Here is a 374-nt window from a genome sequence, read left to right on the forward strand (position 1 = left end):
GAATGCCTCAGATATTTTGTGCTGGGGTGGATGCACAATCCATGGTGGAGGATGCTGGTGGTGCCCATGCTCTGCCCTGCGTGGCAAAGGGTTAATCACTAATTACAGCAGCCGAATGAGAGGCCTCTCCATCCCCTTGAAAACGTGTGCACCCGCAAATCAGGGCTGGCAGACGATTTATGATTATTTTGTTAATATTTCTCCTGTAACAAGCGCAATTTCCGGGTGATTAATGACTACTTCATATCCTGGAATTGCACTTTTTTATAGGAGAGATGCATGAAAATCCACTTTGCAGTTGAGGGTTTAGGAGTGGGTGGGGAGAGGAGGAAGAGGAGATGATTCCTCAGCACCCGGCTGGGGGAAGAAGTGAT

This window comes from Corvus brachyrhynchos, unplaced genomic scaffold (genome assembly GCF_000691975.1).
Source record: "Corvus brachyrhynchos isolate BGI_N302 unplaced genomic scaffold, ASM69197v1 scaffold257, whole genome shotgun sequence".
NCBI classification, from domain to species: Eukaryota; Metazoa; Chordata; class Aves; order Passeriformes; family Corvidae; genus Corvus; species Corvus brachyrhynchos.